Consider the following 380-nt stretch of genomic DNA (forward strand, 5'->3'; position numbering starts at 1 on the left):
CACTCAACTGAGATTACTCTTATAAGTTCCTCTTGACTTATTAAGGTGTATGCAATATGACCTAGCATAGCATACTATATCATGTACTCGAACACATATAATTCGGGTGTACTGCCTAAGTGTATGTAGTATAACATAGCATAGCATTCATAACATTAAATGTACTCAAACATATATAGTTCATGTGTACTGTTTACTTTAAAATCTATTTATACTGTAGGCGAGATTCCTACTTACTTGATTTTCAAAGCTGGAATCCCTTTTTCGCCTATCAGCCTAGTCTCTTGCTTTCTTCTGAAAATGAACACCCATTAAGAGTGTGAGATTAACTGTTATTTGCTATTTTATTTTAGCAACTTATGAAGGAAAATCTAACCATT

Source organism: Morus notabilis, unplaced genomic scaffold (assembly GCF_000414095.1).
Source record: "Morus notabilis unplaced genomic scaffold, ASM41409v2 Scaffold42, whole genome shotgun sequence".
In the NCBI taxonomy this organism is placed as follows: domain Eukaryota; kingdom Viridiplantae; phylum Streptophyta; class Magnoliopsida; order Rosales; family Moraceae; genus Morus; species Morus notabilis.